Source organism: Podarcis tiliguerta (assembly GCF_965153285.1).
Source record: "Podarcis tiliguerta genome assembly, chromosome: 4".
NCBI classification, from domain to species: Eukaryota; Metazoa; Chordata; class Lepidosauria; order Squamata; family Lacertidae; genus Podarcis; species Podarcis tiliguerta.
The window spans coordinates 76,709,896-76,725,752 of record NC_139537.1 but is presented as its reverse complement, the minus strand read 5'-3'; the positions used below and the strand labels follow the sequence as shown (position 1 = coordinate 76,725,752).

Below are 15,857 nucleotides of genomic sequence, written 5' to 3'. Positions count from 1 at the left end.
CACTTTGAAGCGCTATGAACTACGGTGAGGATTGAGGGGCGGCTCGATTTTTGGCCAGAGCAGCGGGAGTGGGGTGGGAAAATGTGGATTTGGGGTGAGTTCTCATTGTGGAAGACAGGAGAGGACTTCTCTCTCTCTCTCTCTCTCTCTCTCTCTCTCTCTTAAACCCCTCCATCTGATTCTCCACTCCTCCTTCTTCTCCCCCCGCCTGGTGTTCCCAGGGGCTTCTGGCTTCGGCTTGCGGCCGGGGCGAGCCATCCCACTTCATCTCTCACCTGAATCTTGTCATCTCTGCCATCTCGCAGTGATCTGGGAACAATGCCGGGTCCCTTGGACAGCCCGAGCTGGTCAATCAGGCAGAACAGACTATGCAAATGGAATGGAAAGGCGAAGCGGGCGAGAACAGTGGCGCCCATTGTCTTGCGCATTTCAAAGCCAAGCCCAGCTGCAGCGCCGTTGCTGCCTCGGACCCGGCGGTTGCTACACGAATGTCAGCCCTGCGAAGCATCAGGTCGGGGGAGAAGCGGCTGCGCGCGCAGGCAGGCACCCCCCAGCCCGCCCGGAGGAGATGAAGCAGCAGCAGCAGCAGCCCCCTTGGCAATGAATCATTGAATCATAGAACTGTAGAGTTCGGCAGTCATCTGGTCCAACCCTTGCAATGCAAGACTCTGTTTGCCCGACGTGGGGTTCGAACCCACGACTCTGAGATTAAGAATTTCACGCTCTACCGACTGAGCTATCTTGTTGTTGTTGTTGCTGGAGGAGGAGAAGCAACAGCTTGCAACTTTCTACTCAGGGGGCCTCTTTCAATCCCAGAGATATTTTTGAGAGGGTGTGTGTGAAGAATATCCCCTAGATCTCTAGATCTGTTCCCCACCCCTTCCTTACTAATAATATATCAACCTCAGGCCTTGTGCAACAGGGCAGGGCCATTGCACTCCTGTCCTCCTCTGCTGGGCTGCTCTGAGAAACAGGATGCTAGCTAGACATGAAGGGCCTTTGGCCCGTTTAGTCCTTATGAGCTCCCCATGCCTTCTTAGAAGTGGAAGTTAAACAGATTGGATCAAGTGGAAACATCTCAGTGGAAGTTAAACAGCATAAGGCAGAAGGCATAGTTTGGAGCCCAAAGAACTTAGTAATAAAACCAGAGCACGGCGATTTAACTGACTGGTGAATGGAGCTGTAAGCTGAGAGCATGAAGGCCCTACTACTTGGCAGAGTCAAACGAAAGTTGGTCTTGTTAAATTTCAGCACCAGGGAAATGGGGAAAGCTTTGGTTTTGGGTTTTTTCCCCTGTTAATTTGTTTTTAAAATAATTTTGATTAAAAAAAAAATCTTAGTTTACAAAAGTACATGCATCGTCTCTTTTTTCAGGTGGTGATTTCTGCAGATCAAGCACATCTGTTGTGAGACATTAGTGTTATTTGCAGTATAAGGTCGGGAAGAAAAGGAGGGGAGAGAGGGAGCGTATGTGTGGGGTTTAGCATCAGTGTCACGTGGGTAGGTTCTCTTTCTATTCGCATGTTATATTTCCTTGGTAGTTAGAGAGCTTGGGGTGGCTTAGGGTGCAGTTAGTTGTCTTTGGTTGGCTGCAGTGAGATTTGTTCATTGATGTGGGGGGGGGGAGGGTTGTTAGGTCAAGTTAGCCTAATTGATTTGTATGCTGTCGGTGGATTCTTGTTGTTGTCTTTTGGGGCTGTGTATGTGATAACCTCCTGCCAACCTAGCAGTTCGAAAGCATGACAAAGTGCAAGTAGATAAATAGGTACCACTCCGGTGGGAAGGTAAACAGCATTTCCGTGCGCTGCTCTGCTTCGCCAGAAGTGGCTTAGTCATGCTGGCCACATGACCCGGAAGCTGTACGCCGGCTCCCTCGGCCTATAGAGCAAGATGAACGCTGCAACCCCAGAGTCGGCCACGACTGGACCTAATGGTCAGGGGTCCCTTTACCTTTACCTATGTGATAAAGGGGAACCATACCAGGGTGAAGGCATCTTCTATTTGTCCCCGTGTCAGTTTCAGTTTATTGGTTAGTTTTTCTAATAAGGCTGTTTCCCATGCAATTTGATACCATTGGTCCATGTTTACTCCTGACAGGTCTCTCCAGTATCTGGCTATGATGCTTCTGGCTGCTGAGAGTAGGTGGGTTATGAGTTCTTTATAATGTGAGTTGACATTATTTTCTTGGAAGATGTTTAGTAGAGCCAGTTCTGGGGTGACTTCTAGTACCTGTTTAGTTATTTTGCACATTTCTTGCATGACTGCTGTCCAGAAGGATTGGATTTGGGGGCATTTAAGCCTCAAGGGTCATCCAGACTTGTGTTTACTTATCCTTTATTTTCTTCTTCTTTTAGGTGGCTCTGGTGGTTTGCCTCCAAGTGGTGGCTAAGCTCTGTGGACAGAAGTGTTTCCTTTTTCCTAGCCCATCTCTTGTTATCGGATGGACATGCTGGTGGGCTGCAGATGTTTGAAGGCTGGAAACTCAGTTAGATGATGGGCTGATCCAAAAAGGCCAACCAGTTTGCTGGTCCCTGGACAGTTTGCTGCAAACTTCTTCTGGATTAGCCAATCCTCAGCAAATATTTGGTCTTGCTTGTATCTCCTCTCCTCCTCTCCTCCTTTACTGGAGGTCCTTCTGAATAAAGTCCTTCCTCCACCCCACCCAATAAGAAAGGAGATGCTCTCCTTAATATGCCACAAATTACAAGGTGAGGCTAATGCTAATCATGTTGGATTAAGGAAATCCTATTAAAATTAATTCATCTGGCAAAATTAAATTTCCTGATTTTCAATATGTGGCTGATCTGTTCCTTAAAGAAAGAGAGAGATAAAATCAGCAAAGAAAACTAGCAGGCCCCATGCAATGTAAATGAGCCTGCATTTGATATTCAGCTGGCCGGGAAGGGGTGGGGGGGGGGGCTTCTTTTCTAAAATCAGAGCAGCGTCAGCTCAAGCCTGCTGAGAAGTCATGTAGTGGGGCTTGGAAACTGCAGCCCCTAACCCCAGGTCCCTGTGCCATGGTAAAGGAAAATGCAAGCAACATGTCAGTAGGAGGAAAGTGTGGTGTAGTGGTTAGAGTACTGGACTCAGGAAACCAAGACTCAAATCCCTTTTCAACCATAAAGCTCCATGGGTAGCCTTGGGCCAGTCATAGTCTCTTAGCCTAACTCGGCAGGGTGGTTGTGAAGATTAAAATGGCAGGGGAGGAGAATTGTGTGCGTCACTTTGAGTTACTTAGAAGAAAGGTGGGATACTAAAGTAATAAATAAACAAGACACACACCCAGAGACAATTTTTGTGCTCAGATACTTTCAAGGTGACATTGTGAAAAAGTGGTGCATCTTAAGAACAGTTGTGATTATCTTCTGTCTACAGTGCTACCTCTGGTTACATACCCTTCAGGTTACAGACGCTTCAGGTTACAGACTCCGCTAACCCAGAAATAGTACCTTGGGTTAAGAACTTTGCTTCAGGATGAGAACAGAAATCGCACGGTGGCGGTGTGGCAGCAGCGGGAGTCCCCATTAGCTGCTACCACTGTAATTTCTTAATAAAACCACGTTGGGTTGTATCCAGTGTTAGAGGAGACCATTGAAACTGATGAACATGCTAAATTAGGTCCATTTATTTCAATGGGTCTACTCTGAGTAAAACTAAGTTGAACACAGTGCCATAGCGTTCAGCATAGGCAAGTGTAGGTAAAAGCTTAGTTTTGTATTGCTTGTCAGACCAAAGTCCCCACAAAGCAGCACACAAGCAATTAAACTACAGCATTAAACAAAACAACAAAACACAACAAATTATAGCAAAAACAATGATAAATAGCCAGTGCACCTAAATACAGAAAATATGTGGCATGAGGGGGCTGGAATAACAAAACCAGTCATCATGGAAGTCCTGATTGAAATGGATGGTCTTCACCATTCATTCTAAGTACGAAAGCAACCAAACACATATGCACATTACAGAGAGATAGTTTCAGAGCTTGGACATCACTGTGGAAAAGGTTGTGTCCTATAAATAGCTTGAGTCATGCTTCAAGGAACACCCGAGTGAACACAGAAATGTGTTGAGCAAGTCACTATAGATGTTTCCTGATATTAATCAGGAGGGAGCTCCACAAAGCCAGGGTTCCACCACTGAATGCCCTGCTCCTAACAATCGTAGTCACTAGCCTGACTTCAGATAAAAGAGGGATGCAAACAAAGCTGCTGCCCGCAGCTCCAAGATCTTAGGCAGTCGATGGAAAGCAAGCAGTGCTTCAGATATCACGGTCTCAAGTCATCTAGGGCTAAAAAGCCAAGAACTTGTAATTCAACATTCAGATAGGCTATCTCTTCTTTTTCTTTTGATAGCAACAGAAGAAGTAACACAGCTGAATTGTGAATTACTCTCCTCTAAATTTTCCTGAAGAGGGACCAGTAGCATCCAAAATGCATTCAATCAATAATTTTTTTCTTTAAAAAGTTTCCAGTTGCTTTTGCAGAAGGGCAGTGAAGCTGCTGGACTTTAAAGGGGAAAACCAGTACTTTGAATTACACTTGGAAATGAACTAGGAGCCAATGCAGCTTAAAAAGTATGCATAACATTATCCAAAAAGCTGGGCTCCCAATACCACTCTAGCTACAGCGTCTTGTACCAGCTGGAGTTTCTGAATACTCTTCAGAGGGAACCCCAAATACAAAGCACTGCAGTAGTTTGAAATGGCTATTAAAGCAGGCATAAGAGTAGCCAGTTTTGTCTTCTCAAAGAGCCACAGCTGAAGCAGTGCAGATGCACTCCTGGCGGGTTATCACTGGAACATCCAGGAACAAAACTCCAGGAGAACACCTAAACTATACACATTATCCTCAACTACTACCTCAACTAGAATAGGGGAAGCACGCATCTCTAGGCAAGCTTTCCTATGACCAATAGGACAGGCAAGTAAGTACCCTTTCCCCCTTTAAAAGCATAGTGATTTGCCTCCTTTGTCATGCAAGTCTAGTACATCAGCCCATTTAATTTATAGCAGCAGTTACAATGGGTAGTGCAGAGATAGAGGTATTGGGAGATAATCACATGTGGGATTAAAACTGCAGGAGGGGGCCATGATGACCCTTCCTTTCCTTCCTAGAGTGCCTCCAATTCCATACATGCTTTTAAAATGTCATTAGCATCCACAGCTATGCCTAGATAACCAATTGATAAAGATAACCTAATGGTTATCCTCACTGGTAGAACAATGTACACACAAGCTAAATCATCCCTGTCTAGCATTCTGCTTCCACAGATGGCTTCTTTTACAGTGAAGTTACATGAGTGTCCATACACCTATGCCTGTTGTTTTACTCTCCTGTTTCCTTCAGTTATGGGCAGAGGTTGACCACTACACCACACCTTCTCTGGAGTTTTGACTGCCTCCCATTCTTGTGGGCACACTAAGTTCTCTCAGTTTCCTTCCCTGCACACAGCTCTCACTTTCAATAAGTTGTAAATTAAGACTGAAAAGCAAACTCACAAAGTAGTTATGAGAGTCATGCCACATTAACTCCCTCAGATAATGTGGAAGCTATTCAAACCAGGGTGTTAGAAAAGCACTTCCTAATCTTTATGACCGGGATGGTACACATATTGTTTTAAGCTTGGAAGGCCTTCTTCATGCACCCACCAATGTTATCTAGAAAGGTCATTGCGTGGATCTTCTTCTGCCCAACTCATATGTAACTTCTCCCACAACTTCTCATACAAATCTCCTTTTCCCATTTAATGTCTAACCAGAGCTAACTAGACACATGATGACCCCATCTCTCCCTGTCAGTGATTCCTGTGAATCTCTCTGTTTAGTTTTAAGATGTTAAATTACCTTACTGGTATTGTTTCCTATAATGTATGTAAAATGTTGATATTATGATCATTTTTAATTGTTCTTCATATTGTTTCTGAATTGTTATATTTATTCTTGCTCTTTTGGTATGCTGTGAGATATGAGTTTGGGCACAGTTTTGTGGGGAAATAGCATGCAAATAAACTAATGATGAAATCCTGATCTCTCCTTTTGAACTCGTGCCTATAGGGCTCATACCAGCAAGAAATGCAAAACTATTTGACCATACTCATGCCTTATTGGTGTCCCACTGTAACTTGCTGCCTGTCCCAGTAACAAGTGCAATCAATGAGCTTTCCTGCTGCATTTTCACCCCCAGACCATCTGGCAGTAATGCAAACACATAGCAAAAGGTTATGCTGAGAAAACTGCACTGATGCTTTTAAAGAACTAGTCCTACTTTTTCCTTACCACTGCCTACTGGTTTGGGGGTTTTTTAAACCCTCCCCCCACCAACTACTTGAACAGAGAAATACATTATCTCTGCAGAGGTTCTTTGAACCTTTCAGATCACTCTAGCTGACTGTAAAAGTTAGGTTTGTGTTCTTCAGAAGCAGCTTGATAGAAAGGTGAACTATCAGTAGCTTTAAACGCCATGAATGAGATTTGAATGGCTGCAATCCTATACCAAGTTAAGAGTTTTTGACCCATTCATTCCAATGAGTCATTCATTCCTGTGAGTGAACATAATTGGCCACAGATTGCAACTATAGCTTTTCCTTCCCTTTAGAGCTCATTTTAAACATCGGTGGAGTGGGTGGGTGGCATCTACCATACATTTCATTTTCAGGTTTGGCTGATTTGAACTGTAGGTATGCAAATACGAGCAGAAATCAGTTGTTTCAGTTGCCAAGAAATATATGGGGGAAATATTCAAACAATGGTGTCTATTTATTGCTTGTGGCCTGAGCTCCCTCACTGAGAGAAAACACACACACACACACACAGAGAGAGAAAGAGAGAGTGAATGTAAGAAATATTCAAGTATCTTTGTCTTTATGCTTCCACATAATTAAAAAGAAAACGAAACCAGAAATTGAAATAGGTGTACATATGAATTAAAAGAGGCTGAAAACAGGCAGATTTGCAAGGGATCAAGATTTATTTTCTATTAGACATTGTGAAAGTTCAAAATGTAGATGAAAGGCAATTCTGAACAGCATCAATTACTATAGACCACAACTGTCCATCCCTGTCTTTGCCAGTCATTTAAGAGTGTTCCATTATGCAATCTGCCTATGTGCCCACAGAAAATATCCACACAGTGCACTTCAATGCACTTTAGTGTTGGTCAGCTATCTGCCATGCACTTTGAATGAAATCAAATAGTTGGCTAGGTGACACTGACTGAGATATCAGCAGGTACAGTAAAATGGCCTTTGCCGTCCCCACCATTTTAACAACTATTTGATTGGGCTACTTGGATGTGAATGTTCTGTTCCATGTTTCTACGCTGCAGTGACAGTTGCCCTCACCATCCACTACCAAGCCTTGAACCGTTGTTAATAAAAGTGCAGTCTGCTAGTGATGGGATCAGAAAGAATGAATCTCAAGGTGATGCTAACATGCAGCTTTAGATATCATCACTCAGGACCTTGAGCGGTCCTGCTGTAACTCAAATGGCACAAACTGAAAATTCCTGAAAATCACAACAATTGCCTCATTAAATGGGAGACTTTCAGAGCACCATTTCATCCAGAAAGGAAACACGTGAGGGAGATGATTAAGCTCTATTTAAGGACCAGTTCACACATCACATTTCTGGGCTATGAGCTGCCCTATGTTGCCTAACTGTACACCTAAAGATGGAAAGAGTGATTGTGACAACTTGTGTATTTGCATCAGTTTATTCAACAGGGAGCGTGATTCGGCTGCTGCTCCTTCTTGAGGGCAAACTTAGATATGCCTCTGTGTAAATGTGTAAAACAGCCTTGAAACATTTGGTGAGGGAGGAGGAATAAAAGGAAACTAAGCTGTACAGAATCAGCATCCCACAAGCATGAACAGACCTCAGTGGGGTGACAAGGCTCATTATGCACCTTCGGAAACATGGGGTGTTCAATTGATCAAAAAAGTACTGTATAATTCGATCAAGCTGCTTCTACCTCATTAGGAAAATGAACTCCTCTGAACAAAATAACTTTCCTCAACCTAGAATTTATTTCTACCATAAATGGCTACCTCCACTACATTTCTGGACTTTAATTCCCTTCCGGCATCTTTTAAAATGTGAAGCCAAATATTTTCAGCTAGTTCTTAACATATGAACAAATAAATCTAAAGCCAGAATGGGAGTGGTGAGGTTACCTCAGGGTTTGAGCCATTAAACAGATTGTCCAGTTCACACACACATACACACAGAGAGATTTAATTTCTGTGTAATTTATTTCTATCCCAGGGCAGCCTCCAAGCAATTGCATAAATAGTTCTTGGAAGTGGGAAGTCAACATGAGTCATGACTAATTTGTCTCGGGTTTTGTTCTCACAAAAGCTTGAAAGGAATTATGAAGTTCTTAGCATGTTTTACGTGCTTTCTCTTTTCCTGTGTAAACTCTTCCTATTGAACATGGAATTATTATTTTATTTATTATTTATTAAATTTGTATCTGTGGATCTCAGGGCAGTTCACAACATAAACATGCAAGATAAACAAATTAATCCTATATATTAATGTTCCAGAACTGAGCATGGTAGTCAGACAATCTAATACAAATTTATGCTAATATATACTTCTTTGTTTGGAATTTTGCCTAATAAGCACATTTTTGCAATTATATCCTAATACATCATATTTCGGGATGCGGGTGGCGCTGTGGGACGCAAGTGGCGCTGTGGGTTAAACCACAGAGCCTAGGACTTGCCAATCAGTAGGTTGGCAGTTCGAATCCCCACGACGGGGTGAGCTCCCATTTCTCGGTCCCTGCTCCTGCCAACCTAGCAGTTCAGAAGCACGTCAAAGTGCAAGTAGATAAAAAGGTACCGCTCTGGCGGGAAGGCAAACGGTATTTCCATGCACTGCTCTGGTTCGCCAGTGGCAACTTAATCATGCTGACCACATGACCCAGAAGTTGTACGCCGGCTCTCTCGGCCAATAAAGCAAGATGAGCGCTGCAACCCCAGAGTCGGCCACGACTGGACCTAATGGTCAGGGGTCCCTTTACCTTTACCTTTACATCATATTTCATGCACACTTTATGTCAGCATGAACATTCTTGTACACATTGCTTGGCTGGAGCACTGCATTGCAAAAAAAATGAGAAATCTGAATTTTGAAGACTGGCTATGTTCTACTTCTTGCATCATTTTTTGAAAGTGTGGATTAGGTAGGTTCACCTTTAAATGTGAATGGAATAGAATCCCCACCCCCCACTCCATTTGAACCATGTTTCTTTCGAACAACATGCGGTCAAGCTTTAGGGATGCAGGACCAAACACAGAACTATCTCTCAGCCTCAGTGTTTCATTTGTGAAATGGAAATCTTAAAGGCTAACCTCCCGGGAGTGAGATAAAAATCATAATGCACTGTGCACACTAGTAAAAAATCATAAGGTTTAGCAAAGGCCACATAACTGTGGCTGCAATTGAATGCACACTTAACATGGGAATAAGTTGCATTGAACTCAATGCATTTTGCTTCTGAGTAAGCCTGCGCAAGACTGAACTGCACATATGGGAAAAGACCCAGCATCACTTTAGAGCACTGAGATGAGCTCCTTGCCAGAATAACTAAAATCAACCAACGTTGCTGACATCCAACCCCTGATTAGAATGCAGACTTTCACTCTCTGCATTACTTCACACATTTTGGTGGAAACAACACAAACCTGATTCTTATACAATGGAACTTTGTGTTCGTTTTGCAGCAAACAATCTCCTCCATCCTCAACAACTGTGTACATTCGGCCACTGTTATCTCTCCTCATGCACTGTCTCTATTTGTTATGTTTATTATCATTTGACTGCCATCTGGCACACACACCAACACGGAGAAAAGAAATCACAGATTCAGTAAATGGAACAAGTAAGGTCACTATAGCTGGTGTGTGTTGGTAGGGGGTTCCTTCCAGCGGAACAGTCTGAGCTTTAAAATATACAAAGGAGATAAATGATCTCAGCTTGGCCCCATGAAAAATGATAATAATATTTGCCAGTTATTGAATTAAAACTTACTGTGAAATTGAAATGTCAGAAACAGACTTGGAAATGAGAAAGAACCATGGTCCAGTCAGCCGGCGGGACTGTAAATGGTCCAGTCACTCTTCATCCCCTTTCTTTAAGGTCCTTTACTCTGATTTCTACCAATATTTTAAACAACAACAAAAAAAGAATGCTAATGTGAATAGTTTGAACTCAACATGACCTGAATCTGCATACCCATAAGACGGAAGTGGTAGAAGGTTGAGGTGGTAAACTGGAATGTACCACTTTCGACTATGTGGGGTATATCACTTTCAAATCCCCCCCTCATATGATACCCTTCCCCCACCCCACGTAGCACATAAGGCTGTGCTTTTTATTTTCTTTTTCATATTCAGGGAGACCCTTTTGCTTTTGTATTTTTTTACTTAGGAAAGCATTCAAAAAATACTATCTACTACCACGATCAGCCTGAGATGGTACAGTCCACTTTCCACCTCTTTCCACCTCTGCACATCCCTTCTGCTGGAAGTGCAGATCACGAATGTGGGACCTTTGGCCCTCCAGATATTGTTGGACTCCAACTTCCTTCAGCCAGTATGGCCCATGGTCAGGGATGATGGGAGTTGAAATTCAATAATATCTGGAGGGCCACAAGTTCTTCATCCCTGGTACAAATCCAACCACATTAAACTGTTCTTGCAAAACAGATGTCTGATTCAGCCAAAGTCAACATTCCCCCTGCCCCCCACCAATTTCAAGGGAAGAGAAGTACAATGAACACCATAGAATCTAAATGTTCTTTGGCAGATGATGTCTTTTGTCTATAATGTATGTGCTGCTTTTGAAATGTGCAGTGAACTGCCTTACATTCTTGTAGCTGGTTCTTCCTTACTTTCCAAAACTCATCTCATAATGCCATCGACCAGACCAAAGACCACATCCTAGGCTAAGGGTTGGGAACCTGTGGTCCTCCTGATGTTCTTGGAGTCTAGTTTCATTCTGCCCCAGCCAATAAGGTCATGGACAATAGCAGTTAAGAGTCCAAGAACATTTACAGCAGCGCGTGTGAAGGCTTTCATTGACACCCTCAGATAGGTGCCCCAGATTCTGAGCTTTCATATTTTTTAAAGGTAAGTCTCTAGCCCCGCCCCCTAGAAATAAAGTTAGGGGGCAAAATGTGCAGGTTTCATATTTTCTTAGTCAGATGTGGCCACATTGTAGATTTCTCCTGGTACTGAGGAATACTCCTTCTTGCTATTAGACAGCACTAGTATTTTCATGTGTGTGTGTAAAATCAATATTGTGTGATCTGCACAATCAGGACCAGCAGAACAAAGCTAACTTCCCATAGTAAATATAAAAACGTGAGGTGTGACTACCTCTCTCAGCTTTGTGGTATGCCATGTTCCCCATGGCATACATTTTGTGTTTCATCCCGCCCCCAATGTCAGCCATTTTGTGACTGGTGCCTCCAGTACTCTCTCAGAATCTCAAATGGTTCAAAAAGGTTGGCAACTCCTGATGTAGAGGGCCAGAAGTTCCCCATACTTGCAGCGAACTATGTTAGTTACGTAATTCACATAATAATCTGGACATGTCTACTTAGAAACAGGTCCCATTGTTTTCAGTGGACTTACTCCCAGGGAGTGGATATGGAACTGAAGTATCAATTGTCTTCAGGGCTTTTGAGGATGTGCTGCTGTGTGTATTGTACAGCAAGTACGCTATGGCTCACGACAATGGTAAAAGCTGGAAGCCAAAGCTAGCCAGCATATTTCAAAGATTGTTTTATAACAGAAATATATAATCAAAGTGTCTTTCTTTCATGAGAATGCAAACATTGTAACGTTACTAGAAATGTCTTGAGAAGTGGAAAAAATACTACTACACAATGTATTGTATTACTTGATTCATTTTCTTTCCATTTTTACCTTAATTCTGCCTAATTACTGTATTGTGATCTAAGTCAGCAATCTTAAATTAACTATCAACTAAACTTTTGAAGTACCCCTACAAATGCTAGATAATGATGAAATTTAAATTGCTACAAGTTATTGTGCAATGTCTACACACAGTGGAAAAGCAAACCTTCAGGTATTTTCGCTTCACATCTCATTAAGGCTTTCTTTCTCCACTTAGGAACACCACTACAGCATGTCATAATGACGCAGAAAAATATGGAACCACTGCATGTCTAGACCAGGGACAGGGAATTTGTAGCTGTCCAGGTGTTGCTGCACTCCAACTCCCATCAGCACCAGCTGGCATGGCCAATGGTCAGGGATGATGGGAGTTGTAGTCCAATAACATCTTGAGGCCCACAAGCTCCTCATCCCTGATCAAGATGGATGACCCAAACGATTCTAGATTCTCAAGTATAAATAACAGAGCATCCAGTTTAAATAGCTGGGAATTAAGATTCAATAGGTGCATGTCAACACGGAGCCAAGGAAGGGGAAGTTATAAACTTTAATATCAAGCAGAGTAAAAACAATTCCAGGTTAATGAGATTTGTGTTTGCAAGAAGAGAAAATGACGAAGTTGTGAATAAAAGGCATGCAACCTAAGGTATGGTTTGATCACAAGGTTACCACAGTGTAGTGAACAAATTAGGCAACTGAAGCTCATACACAACAGGTGGCAGTGGCAGACATATGTGTTTAAACTTGGATCTTCCCCATGCGGGCTGGCCGGCCCTACCATTGGGTGGAGTGAAGCAACTGGCACAAGCAAGCAGCAGGTGTTGGGTGGGGCAGGGGCAGCAGCACCCCAGCTGTTCTCCCTCAGCTCCCCAGCCATTCCCCTCTGTTTGAAAGCAGAGTCTTGTGGGCTACATGGCCTGTCCTGCTGCCCTCAGGTGTGGTGGGAGGAAACTGTCTCATTGCCAGTACTGAAGTACGATTCTATGTCTAGTCCAACTGGCTTAGGCACACAGAGTGAAGGGGGCGCCCCAGGCAGAAAAATGTCTTGGAACGTCCCACATTGCTACTTATCTCATTGTAGCCACTCCACCAGGTCAGTTTCCTCCATTCACAGCAAAACTCAGTTCCATTACTAGAGCAAAACCAGAGAAGAAAATGATTTTGGGGGAGGGGGAGACTTTGAGGATGGTGGAAGGTACCCTCTGCTGAGTGCCCTTTTTGCTCTTGAAATCCAGTCCCTGTGCTTCCTATGTGTTTAGGTTTAAACACACGGATCTGCCGTGATGTATATTCGAGCTTCGGTCACAACCAGGAACAGACAAATTTGTCCATTTCGTTCTCCTGGGTTCTCATTTTTCTAATCTTAAATTCAGTTCCACACATTTCTGCAACGATTTGTATTTTTTTAAAAGGAAGAAAAAACCATCATGAAAAATTAATCAGCATTTTAATGTGAATTTTCCCTAATAAAACATATTTTTCATGCATTTAAAAAAATATTCTAATGCTTTTTTGTATGTTGTTTTCACTAATGCGTGGATTTTTCTACACATAAGCTGGCTGAAGAACTGCATTGCAAAATTCTGTTACAAGATTTTTATTAACCTTTTTCACAATAAAACAACAGCTACAGTAAATTCAGAGTACAGAGTCCTCTCCTAAAGGCAATTCTCAGCCCCCATCAGTCACAGAAGGTAGCAGCCCCTCCCAACTCTCACCTTCCTTTCTCCTCCCTGGGAGACCAACATTACCCTGCCTCCCACCCAGGGCCCTCCATCAAATATCTACCACCCCATGACTGCACAATCCTTGCACCTTAACAAAGGCCCCAAACATATGCCTCCAAAGAAAAAAGAATAAAGAGGCAAAAAAGAAAGGAAAGGGAAAAAACAAGAAGAAGAGAGGAGAGAGGAGAGAGAGAGAGAAGCAAAAGAAAATGAAAGGAAAAAAGAAGAAAAGGAAACATTAGAGAAAGATAACAAGGGCTTCTAATTTTCCATCTTGCAGTTACATACAAAAGGGGGGGGGGAGATTATTTAAGACATCCAGTCCATGATAGCATCCAGCTTCTCAACTTTCTGTTAAACAGTACTGTATTTCTTTTAAGTCAAAGTGTCTCTGAAACATTCATTTCTTTTGGCCACAAAAAGTCCAAGAGGGGTTTCTGAACTATTATTATTATGATTGCTAAATGTTTACCATGTTTTTCCTTTAATATTAACTTCACCCCTATTAATTCCCATCACCATTCCTCCATATTGAATAATAATAATAATAATAATAATAATATTTTTCTTCCATCCATGTCCCTGTTAAAATCTCTCCAATGTGATCACATATTGGAATAGTATTCCATTTTCCCCCCTTGTTAAAATATCCTTTAATTCATGTCCAGTTCCATATGTTCAAATTCCATTTCCTGTTGTATTTCCATTTCCTGTTCTGTTTATGATAGTATCCCATCTCCTCCTCTAGAACCCTCCATTTTAATTTTCCCCAGTCTTTTTCCACAGAGAGTATCACAAATTCGGTAACGTCGTTCTCTAAACTCTCTCAAAATCGTATGCAGAGTACTGTCTCTCTGCTAGAACTGAAGAAAGACCCGGACTGAAGCTTTCTCAAAGCGGGGAAATCCAGATAATTCTCCATCTCTCCACTTACGATTACATCCTCCTCCTCTTCTCCAAACCCTTGTAAGGAAAGCATTTCCATTTCACCATCTGCTTTCATCAATTTAACGGTTACATCACCCAGTCCAACCAGAACTGCTTTGCAAAATTCACGGTATGTTTACGGTATGTTTTGAAGGATGGCTGCGTTTTGGTTCTCATTTTGTTTCAAAATGTGCAAATTTGATGTATGCCTTTAAATGCAAACTGAATCAAATTTCTAATGCCCCATTCCTAATCACAACACTAGAAGTACTTCATTGGCTGTAACATTTCACCCTCCCCTCATTGTATTGAGACTGTGCGTGTTTAAAGTTGAGCCCTAGGGTCATTAGGAGTGAAGGGATGCAGGTGGCACTGTGGGTTAAACCACAGAGCCTAGGACTTGCTGATCAAAAGGTCGGCGGTTCGAATCCCCGCGACGGGGTGAGCTCCCATTGCTCCCGGGGTGAGGTCCCAGCTCCTGCCAACCTAGCAGTTTGAAAACACATCAAAGTGCAAGTAGATAAATAGGTACCGCTCCAGCGGGAAAGTAAACGCTGTTTCTGTGTGCTGCTCTGGTTCGCCAGAAGCAGCTTAGTCATGCTGGCCAGATGTACGCCTGCTCCCTCGGCCAATAAAGTGAGATGAGCGCCGAAACCCCAGTCTGCCACGACTGGACCTAATGGTCAGGGGTCCCTTTACCTTCACTTATATTTTTTGCATTTCATGTCCATTTGCTTGTAGTTTACAGCTGCTTCTCTATATATACACGCTTGGTGCTTCTCTCACCCATGCCCTGGAAGACCCACTTTCATCTCTCTCTATTACTTTCACCTTCAAAGTCCTGGCTGTTTAGCCATGCATTTACATCTGACGTGGTTGAGATAGAAGTTTCATGTATGCTGGAACTGTGAATAGTCTGCTCTGTGAGGTTTACTATGCTATGAGTGTAGAAACCTACCTTTCAGGGTTGTTGCAACAAGGAGTTCAGGCCATTTTGTGTTCTGAAAGAACTGTTTGTTGTGGTATCATGAAATAAATTGGTTACACAGAGTTGATCAGATGATCCGTGATCTCTAGCCTGATTGCACCATCTCCTTATTTTTTTCCCTGATTACGTGTGCTGCTTTTGCAGTGTAAAGGAGTTTTATTTTGACTTGTGCATGTAATTACCTATTTCTCCCTAAGAAGCACTGCAATTTTCATTAAAATAACAAGGAATAAAGAGATAACCTAATGCAAAATACAATACATGACACTACTCTCTGGAAGAGGTA

General features: G+C 42.7%; 2 long non-coding RNA genes across 3 annotated transcripts in view; one reads left to right on the top strand and one right to left on the bottom strand.

The window, feature by feature from the left end:
* LOC310676354 overlaps positions 1-6,028 on the top strand; it is a 49,063-nt gene extending 43,035 nt beyond the window's left edge. The window contains exon 2 of the long non-coding RNA XR_014510484.1: positions 2,355-6,028. This is a non-coding gene — a long non-coding RNA (uncharacterized lncRNA). The remainder of the gene's footprint in view (positions 1-2,354) is intronic.
* The window catches only part of LOC310676347, a 331,795-nt gene that overhangs the window by 197,327 nt on the left and 118,611 nt on the right, over positions 1-15,857 (bottom strand). For both annotated transcript variants that reach the window (XR_014510475.1, XR_014510476.1), the window contains exon 3: positions 10,038-10,162. This is a non-coding gene — a long non-coding RNA (uncharacterized lncRNA). The remainder of the gene's footprint in view (positions 1-10,037; positions 10,163-15,857) is intronic.